The sequence below is a fragment of the Bidens hawaiensis genome, unplaced genomic scaffold (genome assembly GCF_021521415.1).
Source record: "Bidens hawaiensis isolate Kalapana, Puna unplaced genomic scaffold, B.hawaiensis_p1.1 tig00002323_1, whole genome shotgun sequence".
Taxonomy (NCBI): domain Eukaryota; kingdom Viridiplantae; phylum Streptophyta; class Magnoliopsida; order Asterales; family Asteraceae; genus Bidens; species Bidens hawaiensis.
In genome coordinates this window covers 2,259,776-2,271,893 of record NW_027491125.1, presented here as the reverse complement: position 1 = coordinate 2,271,893, position 12,118 = coordinate 2,259,776, and the positions used below count along the sequence as shown (strand labels likewise).

General features: G+C 33.6%; 1 long non-coding RNA gene across 1 annotated transcript; it reads right to left on the bottom strand.

Moving 5' to 3' along the window:
• Positions 1-6,473: 6,473 nt before the first annotated feature.
• On the bottom strand, positions 6,474-7,258 carry LOC143617480 (uncharacterized). Its single transcript, XR_013150841.1, has 2 exons — positions 6,778-7,258; positions 6,474-6,600 (listed from the first exon to the last, which is right to left on the bottom strand). It is a non-coding gene; the product is annotated as an uncharacterized LOC143617480 (long non-coding RNA).
• Between the last annotated feature and the right edge of the window lie 4,860 nt (positions 7,259-12,118).

Below are 12,118 nucleotides of genomic sequence, written 5' to 3'. Positions count from 1 at the left end.
AGTTCTCGAATATTAGTAGGGTTCGATTCCCTCTTTCCTCGAGTATTATTAGGGCCCGGTTCCCTCTTCGTACCATACAACCATACATTAACCTTCTTTTATTAACTTTATAAAATTCATACATATAAACATACATACCATACCTTCATTATATATAGCATTAAGATTCGTCAACACGTGCAATATCCGAAGATTGTTCACATATTAACAAGCAACCATTCCTAACCTTCACATAATCACATAAGGCATACACTTATCACTTAGGATAAATGTATTAACAACACATCGAGTATGCACACAGCCCCGAAAACATAACACAGAAATGGGGCAAGAGACTCACCTAGATCCTGTTACGCTCGCCGTTAATCGTTATTCCCTTCTTTAACTGAGCTCGGCTAACTGTTAAATATATATTTGTTAATTAACCGTATAATTAATTAAGTTGGTATTTTAGAAAGAATAAGAGAACAATCGCAGACGATGGAATCAATGGTAATAGAATTGCCATTGGCGACTTCAACAGAGAACGGCCGGGAAAACTTAGTTCGCGGCATCGCAAGTTTCGACTAAAATTTCAAAGAAATAAAACTTCTATCGGCACCCGTATCAAATAAAATAGAAGCCAAATGATATTTCACCAAAGACATACCGTTAACGACATAGTTCGCCACTTGAGCTTGATTTGCATTCATCATAAAAGCTCGCCCTTGGTTGCTATGGTTGACTTGTGGTGCTTGTTTGGGAGGTGGAGGTGGTGCTTAGATTGCTTGGATGAGTTGGATGATTGGTGCATTGAGTTGGGGGAGTTGAGGTTAATAGGTTTGGACTTGGTAGGCTTGGGTTTGGTAGTAAGGTATGCTCACTGTTTGGGCTTGGTTGGCAAAGGTTAGGCGAGGGCAATTGTTGCGGAAATGGTTTGGATCACCAAAATTAAAGCAAGCTCGGGGTTGTTGAGGTTGGTTTAGTGGGTAGGGTGCATATCGGTTTTGAGTATTTTGGGGAAAGGTTCTTGGTTGGTTTGGTTGTTTAGGTTGGGTTCGTTGGGTGGATCGGCATGTGGTGTGGAGATGGCCAAGTCGGTTACAAATGGTACAATGGCGACAAGGCATGTTTGGTGGGTGGTGAAGTTGGCAAGTGTTACATAGCGGGGCGTTTCCAACATAGGGTTTTCGGTATTGAGGAAGGGTTTGGGTTTGTTGTTGTGGTTGAGGTTGGGTGACGGCATAGTTTCGGTAGTTGGTTTTGGGTTTCTTTTTGTTGTTGTTGTTGTGACGGGATGAGTTGAAGTAGTTAATGGCTTGTGGTGCGGGTTCAACCTTGGCTTGCGGTGCGGGCTCGGGCTTGGCTTTCACACTTGCTTTCTTGAGGGTTAGGGTACCCGCCTTCACATGATTTTCCGATAGCGCACAGGCTAAAGTGGTGGCTTCCTCAAGGTTCACAGGTTTGCTCATGACGGAGTCCCGTATTTGCAATGGTAAACCCCCAATGTATTTATCAATTTCACGTTCGGTTGGGGTAACCAAATGAGGAACAAGGATGCTCCACAATGGAAGCGAAGTGAGTAAGCAGCGTTATCACCACTTTCTTGTTTTAGGTTCCAAAATTCTACCTCAAGCTATTGGAGCTCGTGTTTGGAACAGAATTTCTTCATCATAAGCACCTTGAGATTGGCCCATGGAAGAGCCATTGACGTATCCGAACCTTGGAGGTGCATGACACTACCCCACCATGTTAGAGCGGTTTCTCTAAACATGCTTGACATGAAATTTGTCTTTTTCGCGTCGGGGCATTCGCTGTGTTGGAACACACTCTCGGTCGATTCCAACCATTGCAACAAGGTAGTCGCACAATTGGTTCCACGGAACTCAGAGGGGTTGGCACTAGTAAATTGTTTGTACAAATAAGCTGCGGGTATGGGTTCGACGGGTGCAACAATGGGTGCAGGTTGGGTATCTTGGATTTGGGTTATAAGTTCGGGAATCACAGCGGCCATTTGTTTGGCGACGCGAGCGACCATACGTCGGGTGGAGTTCTTGCGCGGTTGGCGTCTTAACGGAGGCATGCTAAAATTTATAAAGAAAATGGGATAAGTATTGGGTAAAAAGAAATGAATATAAGGGTGTATAAAATAAAATAAGATATCATTTTTTTGTTGTGAATCATAGAGTTAGTATGGAGAAGATGTTAGTGTTAGATAAAATATAAAACTTTGTATATAAATAACAAAACATAAATGATTTTGAGATGGTTAAAGCTTGAAAAATTTGAGATTTATAGAATCGAAAAATCGTGCATGAACCACCATGACTTGATATTCCAACACTAAAAGTTCATAAAACACCATGTTGGAGTCTAAACATGTGCACGAACCTCCGCGACTTTTTCATGTTTTAGACTCAAATAACAATAATAACACAATAAATCGAGATACAACGTCATGTCAAAAACTAGTCCACGAACTACCGTAGTTCTATTGTTTTAACACCGAAAATTAGGATGGCGACCGGAACGCTCGCATTCGACTACTTAAAGAATTGACATATATAACATTATTTGTGGCCTAGAAAATTAGCACTATAACTCAGCCATCCCAAGTAAGTAAATCACCTTCGATCCTTGGAATATTTTTGTCAAATGGTCATTTTATAATGTCTCGTTTTCTATGATGGCTACAAACCCAATATAAACGCAACCTTTAAGGGATTTGAAACAACGGGATCCAAGTTAATCTTGTAATCCATAAAACATAATGAAAATCTACTTTTTGCGTTTTAAGGTAAGGATACCTTGGAAATACTATGAAAGTGTGTGTATGTGAACATGTAGGATATTGGTGAATTTTAAACAAGTTTATAAATAAATAACATGCAATATGAACAATCAATTATAGAGTAAACACGTATAAGCACACGTATAGGACCCTAAGCATAACAATACTAGATCGTTACGTCTGACCACCTATCCTATTGTCAAAGCTCTAATACCAATCTGTCACACCCCGACCAAAGGCGGCGGAACATGCCGAGGTGTAACGATTGCCCATAAGCGCATGACACTAATTAAAGCGACAATATTTAACAAACTCATTTCATTTCACAACATCGAAAATGTCACATTACAATATTCAAGAGATAGTCAATACAAAATATAGCAAATCAAATATTGTTCATTATTGCTAATAACTTAAAGGTCTTGACATTCATTTTCTCCACAAGCATAGAATCAATCGAGATGCAAACTTGCAACATTTCATATAATAAAGTTTGTCAACACAAAGGTTGGTGATCAATTCATAAGTTTGAGAAACAATAGTATACAGTAAGAAAATCCATAAAACTAGTATACGAAACAATAAATAAAAGCTATAAACTTGGATAAAATAGTTATCGCTAACAAGTTAGCGACACCCAACTATAAGGGGATGCCAAGTAGTTTAGGATTTTATAGTTATCGTTAATTGCATTACGTTAACGACACCTTGCCATGAGGGATTGCCAAAGGGTCTAGGATTTATAGTACCACCGTCCAAAAGCGATAAACACATAGGCAAATAAGCATAGAAAACCAAATCGAGCAATTATTCAAGTAAAGTATACAACAACGTTTGTGGTTTAAGACCCAAGTATAAAACATTTAGTTTAGATAAGATGAAATGTCACCCCCAAAACAAAAGATAGAAAACGGGGTATGAAGTTACTCACGTTCAAGCAATAAACTTGAAAAGTTGGTAATTTGAAGATTTGTCGGAACGAAGGGTTTAACGTATGAAACCTAGATAAAAGAAAGTCTTGGATTTAGAAAAGTTGTCTTGAAGCTCCTTATATAAAATAATTGTTTCAAAATGTAAACAATTAAAGTTCAAGGTTTAAAATGTAACTATTTAAGAATTTATAACAATAACCCTTTAAAAATGTAAGTTTTCCCGAAACCGGGTTAAAGTATATAACCTTAATATTTACTTAACCTATGTTAAGTAATAAGGTGAGAAAAGAATTAAAATCATTTTGTAAACTATTTTTAGAGAAATATACAAGTCTTGATAGCTAAAAACACACTTATGTGTCTTAAGCGAGTAAAAAAATCGGATTGGTTCGTTTTCCATCTCACAGTATGTTCCTTGATGGTTTCCACATGCCCAAATATCATAGATCTTGTATAATAATTTATAAATGAAAAATATTTAAGTTTTACAATTAAAAAGTTAACAACAAGTCTTTTAAGCAAAAGTTTCGGTTTGGTTCGGTTTCCATCTCCCAACGAGTTCATAGATGGATTCCACATGCTTAATATCAAAGAACTTGTAAAAAATGATTTTTGAAACTCAAATATAACATTAAACATGTTTAAACAACTATTTTAACAAAATTAGTAAGCAAAAGTTTGGTTCACGGTTAAACTGAGGTTAGTCTCTACAAACCCCCACCATGGAACTTCATAAACATGACAAACAAACTAAAAAAAGAGCATAAGTTAAACAAGATTAATATGTGCAACAAATTATGTGTGTGTATATATATCAAGAACACGAAGTCCTCCATGAAGCCTTGCCTTACGAGGTCCAAAACTTAACCAACTGGAGTCGGAGAAGTAACTACCAAAGGTAACAAAGGGTGTGTATTTTATATATGTTGTACCACCATAAACAAGTATTAATAAGACTACATAAATTAATTAGAATGAAAGAAATAACTCAGTTTGACTTTTGGAGGTCAAACCTTCAAGAAAACTAATAAAACAACCTTTAGATCTTTGAATTTGAGAGAGTTTTTTGTGTTGTAGCAGGGATTAATGGGTGAAAATGGTGGTGTATATATAGGGTAAGTTGGAAGGGTCAAGCATAAAGGGTTTTGCATGAAAATGGGTTGGTTTAGTCACATGTTTGCTTAAAAATAACAAAAAACGTGCTGCTGGTGCAGACCTCCCTTAGCGCGACGCTAAGGTCTCTGCCCCTGGACTTTAGCGCAGCGATAAGGTCACAAAGGAAAAAATCTAAACTTTCAAATTTGGCAGTTTTGGCCCTCGGTGTTGTTTTTAAGCGTTTTAAGACCATTTTAAGGACCGAAAAGGGTGTTTTTGAGACCCGACAAGTATAAAACAATAATGTAACATAAAATCCATCATTTTGATTATATCAAAGGTTTCGGTTTACAAAACGGGTCAGTTTACAATATAAAACAAAAAAAAGTGACTCGAAATTGACGATTGTCACACTTACTTTAGCCACACTCAATTTAGGCCCCTGTTTGCTACCAAGCTTATTTCTCATATCATTCGGAAAACTAATTTAAAAGTTAACCTCTTCAAGTCTCCCTAGTCCATTTCGCTCGTTATTTATGATGACTGTAATGGATTTATATCATTTCTACGCTACACTTTTAATTCGGCCTCCATAGTGCTTTCTTTATCCTCCGGAAGTGTCAATTTATGTTGTTTTTTTTCTTATGGCCTGATTTATGTGTTATCTCAAATGGTTTAACGCTTCTCTAAGTATCTTCTAAAGACATTTACCCATCTTTAAACTTTCTTCATAAAGATAGTGTCGATATCTTTTACCGATCTCACCATCACCCAAACGATTGGTAAGGCGAGAATGTTATCGTAGGGATCATTTCCAGGGTAGCCTCATCCAGTATGTCCCGTCTATCATCCTCGTTATTTATGATAAAGGTAATGGACTAAACCCCAACCCGGCTCGTTGTAACACCACAACCTGGCCAGGGTTGACGTGTCACTATTACAAAATCAGATCAAAAACATAATTCCATAAATGTTTAATTAATTACATTACAAGGCCTAACAATTTATTTAGAAGCGCGATTTAATTCTTTTCATTAGGTTGTACAAATATTTTCATACTCTCGAGCACTCTTCCATAACCCGTCCCCAGATATGTTGATAACCTGACGTATAAGAAGGAAAACACGAAAAGTACGTCTGAGCAAAACCTGTCCAGTGAGTGGATAGAGGGTAATAAAAATGGCTAATTTTACTTGAATAAAAGGGCTAAGTATTTCAAATTTTAAAGTAAATGCTTAAAAATTTCAGAAATCATAGCATTTAAGTAAACTAATATAATCATAACATAAAATGCAGATTTACCCGAAGTCCAGAGGGTTCATTTTAATTACAGAGGTGATGTAGGGTAGCTAATCCATACATCCATATTGTGAATGGAGTGTGGGCAAATCACACCGAACATTCACCATATAACAGGCATTATAACAGATTCCTAGGATCGATCCATACGCCTCTGAACAAAACAGACAGTCCGAAGACTAAACAGAAACAGAGACGCCGTGAACTCAACCCACCGTCACGGAAGGTGCCACATCATTATATGCCACAATGATGGGTATGTGGTCCCCATAGAGAAGGGTTTAGACTTGGGTAACAAAATACATGTACAGATATAAACATAATAGCAAACTTGTAATTATTCAAAACATATAACTTGTAAGCATTCATAAACTTGCAAACTTGTAACATACTGTAAACAATCAGAACATGCAAACTTGTAAACATGTAAGTTCGTATACATGTAAATTCGTAAACTTGTAAACACGTAAACATGTAATCCCGTAAACCATGTTGACGTGTAAACTTTTAAACTCATAAAAAAGTAACTCACAAACACATGAAACTCATAAACAGGTAAAGTTCCAGAATGTGTAAACTCATAAACATGTAGGTTCGTAAACATGTGCATGCGTAAACTTGTAAACTCGTAAGCATGTAATCCCGTAAACCATGTCGATGGGTAAACTCGTAAAGTCATACACATGTAACTCGCAAACATGCATGCAAACTCGTAAACATGTAAATAACATATTTCATAAATCATTTTCTATTAATGACATATGTGAAACGTTTTCTAAAAACATATTCAAAACGGAAGCTTGATGAGTAAATATATATAAATACGGAATCAGATGCCCGAAGGCCAAACGGCACGTATCAAATGAAAGGGGTATAGACTATCCGTACCTTAAGTGGTGACCAAAATACTGATATAATAGATTACGTCATGACGATCACGGAATCCTATAATAAAGTTGTATTTAAACATATATACATATTAGATTCAAATATGGCATCTTGGTTAGTTTGTTTCGCTAACTTTCAGTGGCTATCTACGACTTGTAGACATTTTATTATCCTTTATTTCCATATGATTCTTCACTAATAGTATTTTATGTTCATATTTAAATATGTCGGGTTTTATATAGATTTATCATTTCCATCAGATTCACAATTTATGAAGTTATATTTATTTAACTTATTAATAATCATTACATCTAACTTTTATCATTTTGTATATTTATAACATTTCATATAATATAACACTTATATAATAACTTAAATGTATAATGTGTTAATAATTTAATGTATTCTATTAAAGAAATAATGTGGGTAAATTATTATTAAACAAAAATCAGCAGTTTAATTTAATAATAACAAACTTCAACATAACATAGAGCAAAATAGTATACTATATATCGTATTAATGGTTTAGTTTGCAAAGTTAGATACAAATGGTTAATAAACTAACTTTAAATATATCATATATGTGTCCATGTTTTAAAAATGTGTCTTTCTATAAACCACCAAAAAGAAACTAGGTGACTAAATGGATTGTTCTCAATTATATATATAGCATGGTTGAGTAAATGTGCATTTATATCTATAATAAACACAAATAAAAGGGTACAAGGTTACGTTTTTACCTTAGGTTTGGGCCGAGTAACATGTCGGAATAAGGAACGGTTGCCGGAAATTATGGGGTGTGTGCATGGCGCGGACTTTCGTGGCCTAGCTAGAGGTGGCGTGTGGAGGTAGCTACGTAGTGGAGATGGCTAGCGTGGTGTTGGCTTTGTGTTTTTGTGTGTAAAAGAAAGTGAGTCAGAGGTGGTTAGAGAGTTGCCGGAGATTGCTTTGGTTAAGAGTTATTTTATGGGAGTGAGTCATGAGGTAAACATACGTTTTATATATGGTGATTCCAATAGCCAAAAATATCTTGGAGACTGATGTAGTTATTGAGGTGTTGTTGATCATATTATTATTTCTTTGCTTAAGAAGGTTGGCAAGGAATTTGATAGAAGGATGAATGGCCCTTTCTAGACTTCAAAATAGTTGTAGAGAGTTTGGTGAAGGTAAAAGTGTCTTGTCCAATCAAAGGTCATGTGTGCATTATTATTATTATTATTATTATTATTATTATTATTATTGTTGTTGTTGTTGTTGTTTACTTTACGTGTTGTAACAACTCGAACTTTTCAAATTCATATTTTTTTTAGTAAAACCCGGCCCAATTCGTTGTTCGGAAAATTTTACCGCATTTATCGAGTAAATTAACTATATATTTAACTAATTATTTTAAACATACTTATAAACTTATAAACTTTGGCAATTTTGAACCAAACAAAAGCTATTAACCCATTTTGTATCCATCTCCATATTCCAAGGACCAAACTGCAAACATGTAAATTATTATGTCTTTTGACCCATTAACCCTTACTCGTTTACCCGTATTCGTGCCCCAAACACGCAACCGAAGTCCCGTTTTGTTTCTTGAGCCGTAATTTTCGTTGATAGTATGAAAATTGAATCATTACTTTGATAATCTTGCCAAAAATCGGCCTACTGACCTCATTGATTAGGAAACATCGATCGTTTGTGACATGTATCGATCTTATTATTATAAAAAGTATACGTCTTCATCATTATACACCATAACATACACCACAATTCAATTAAACCTGGAGAAACCATCTCTAACTAGTCTCGAATCAAACCCCTAATACTATTTAGATTGACATGAGCTGCTGTATCGTGTTCTTATACCTCGTCTTCGTCATCTGCCGTGATCAAATACACCATCAATACAACCAGCTTGTTAAAGGTAATTAAATACGTAGTATTGATCGACGGGTTCTACTATGCATTAACCTTATGATTATTTAACTAAACGCAAACGGGTTAACACGATTTATCGATTCTCGGGTTTATGTGAATTAACTGGGTTTTGGGATGAATGTTATATTTTAACAGTCATAGGTTTTAAACAACCATCTTAGTAGAACAGTTGGTTGTTGGGTGGATTTGTGTTATGGTGGTAGGCTGCCGGCGCGGGTTCAAGTCACGACAGCCGAGGTTTTTGGCGAATTTTCTTTTTAATCCATTTTAGTTATTATATAAACTCTTTTAAAATCATAAATTAATATTATATATATTATAAAATCATAAATAATCAATATATTTGTAAACCCGATCACTTTTCCGAACTTGTGTTAAAACCATATATATATATATACATATATATATATATATATATATATTAGTTATTAAATTTTTTAAAGGTATTAATATTTAAAAAGGATTTTTATAAGGTTTTAAATTAAAATAAATAATATAATCCTATTAATTAAATATTAAAATATAAGATTTAGTGTTTTATAAAAGATTTTATTTTATATAAATATTATTTATTATAAATTACTTATTATCTCCAATATTAATATAAAATAAATCTTTATTAAATAACAAAAATACATGTAAATGCATTAAACGTATTTTTAGATTGAAATGAACAAATCTGTTTATATAAACTATAAAATCATTATAATTATTTATTTAAATATTTTTATATATTTTATATGATTAAAATCATTATATGTGTGTTAGACTTTGATAAATTAAAGTAATAATTCAAAATAATAAATTAATAATAAATCTTTGTAATATTTAACTTTCGCAAGAACACTCGATCATTTAATCCTGAACCTCTATCTAGTTTTAGTTTCGTTTTTGAATTCTTATTTAATTTCCGTAATTATTATTACTTAGGAAATTCGTTTGTTGATACACCTCGTCGAGCGTGGTTTACCGCTTTCTTATCGTATTCATTCCCACTTTGCTTATTTGATCAGGTGAGTAATCACTCCGCTTTTTACTTATTTTAAACCTTTTTGAGGACATGTGCGTATCTTATATATTTAACTATTATCTAGTACTCAAAACTGCAACTGTTAATCCTTGTGTGTATATCGGTTTATGCTTAACTTGCTATTTGTTTACTTGCTTTATTTGAACGTTATTTGCTTACTTCGGCAACCGATGTCCATTTTTATAGCACGGTTTAGTCCTTGCTTGGTAATCAATGTCCATTTATATGGATTGGTTGAGCCCTTTCTTTAGGGTTTGATTGATTGTTTATGTGATATGGCTTAACTGTTTATTCTCACAGGAACAGTTTCCATATTTCTTTATTTATTATATATTATTGTTGTGTCTTAAACTGGTGTTTTACTCACTCAACATGTGTTGTTGACAAATATTCTATTTTATACGCATATGCAGGTTATCGTAGAAATTTAATGCAGGTTGGTGAAGACTTAGTTAAGAATTTAGTTGAAGAATATTTTAATCAAGAAATATAAAATTTGTATTGTTGTATGAATTACGTATTTGTTTGTATTTGATTTATTTTATAATTGATTTAAATTAATAGATATTGTCATTTAAATATTGCATGATAGTAGCCTTTAAAAAGCTGTAAGAGGCACTTTTCAAAATTGATGTGGGTTCAAGCGTGGGCCAGTAGTGGGTTGAAAAGATAAAAGGGGATTTAGATAATATAAATCAAAGAACGGGAAGGACGGGTGTAATAATCAAAAATATTAAACACAAATTTAAAATGTACACTTAAATAAATAAAGAATTGTTATGATAATAACTATTAATATGCTGTACGTAACATGATAATACATATGTATATATTGTTTAAATAAATCCAATATTAACAATTATGATGAATATAAAAACAAATATAAAATAAAATTCATTTCTCTTTACAACTTTACATTCACACGTGTCACACCCTAACCTACGGCGGAAATGTCGGGGCGAACTATTATTTTAAATGGCAATATCTATTAATTTAAATCAATTATCAAATAAATCAAATACAAACAAATACATAATTCATACAACAATACAAATTTTATATTTCTTGATTAAAATATTATTCTAATTAAAATCTTCACTAAGTCTTTACCAACCTGCATTAAATTTCTACGATAACCTGCATATGCGTATAAAATAGAATTTTGTCAACAACACATGTTGAGTGAGTAAAACACTGGTTTAAGACAAAACAGTAATATTATATAATAAATAAAGAAAGATACAAACTGTTTCTGTGAGATAAGAAGTTAAGCCATAACACATAACACAATCAATCAGACCATAAAGAAAGCAAGCCATAAAGAAAGGGCTCAATCAATCCATATAAATGGACATTGGCTACCAAGCAAGGACTAAAACGTTGCCATAAAAATGGACATAGGTTGCCAAAGTAAACAAATAGCGTTCAAATAAAGCAAGTAAGAAAATAGCAAGTTAGGCATAAACCGATATACACACAAGGATTAACAGTTGCGGTTTTGAATACTAGATAATAGTTAAATATATAAGATACGCACATGTCCCCAAAAAGGTTTAAAATAAGTAAAAAGAGGAGTGATTACTCACCTCGATGATTAAGCAAGAGATAATGAATAGGTAAGAAAGCGGTAAATGAAGCTCTTCGGAAATGATACCGACCAGAAGTCGTAAGTAACAATAATTGCGGGAAAATAAATATGGATTGAATACGAAACTAAAATTAGATAGTTTGGAAATTGATGGCCGAGTGTGTTCTTGTGTGTAACACCCCGGCTAAGGCGGAATACGCCTGGGTGTGACGTACAGATTACCCAAAACACGTGTGACACTATTAAGTGACAATAATATCATTAATTCATTCAAATCCCAAGTACACAAGTTGTTCAATAAGACAAATATAAAGGAAAAACAATAAAATACATCCTCTTGTTCATTCTTTAAATAACCTAACTTCTAGTGTCTTTCGCCATTTCATCCTCTAATGTAAGTACCTATAGCATATATATAAAATAAAGTCAACTAATTGAATAGTTGGTAAGTTCACACAAGTTTGATACAAGTACATAAAAACCATACAATTCCATGAAAATTGGTGTAATAATAGCGCAAGCAATGTCTTTCCATTCGGTAACAACCAAATGTACTCGGATCGGGGGTCCCTATTCCACTCATAACA